Genomic DNA, 631 nt, shown 5'->3' on the forward strand with positions numbered 1-631 from the left:
CGACTTTTTTTTTTTATTGAATCCATATTGTTATATATAATATCATTTATTAGTTTCTAATTAATTTTTTTACCTTTGAAATAAAAGGTTTTACGATATATTTTCAGAACTTTAAAAAGTTCGATTTTTATTAGCCAAAAATTTCAGTAGACAAAAGTGCACCACATAGCTAGTACTTTAAGCCAAAAAATGTTGGACTCGGCACTAAATTGCCTAAGAACTTAAACTTTGGGAGAGAGTGATTTATGGTATATATGCACAAAAATTATTAGTTATGAAATATATATTAAGTGCGATTAGCCGATTATCATAGTAATCTTTTATGGAATAATGTTATATGAATAATAAAATTTATTTTTTTTAATACTTAGTTAATAAATATATTTTTACATCAACTTTCTTATTACTACTCTCAGTTATTCATTGAATTGAAGATACCGCTGTAACACTCTATTAACTTGACAACACCAATACCATTTTTAGTACTTTATGCTTTCACATGAACAGAATTGATAGCTCTTTGTGCCTCTTCAATAATTTCAACAATGATATTAAAATCAGAAATTATAATAAAGTCATTTTCATCAATAATTTTAGAATTTATTTTTTTTGTCAAGTAGATGGGATAGTC

The sequence above is a fragment of the Arachis ipaensis genome, chromosome B07 (assembly GCF_000816755.2).
Source record: "Arachis ipaensis cultivar K30076 chromosome B07, Araip1.1, whole genome shotgun sequence".
Lineage (NCBI taxonomy): Eukaryota > Viridiplantae > Streptophyta > Magnoliopsida > Fabales > Fabaceae > Arachis > Arachis ipaensis.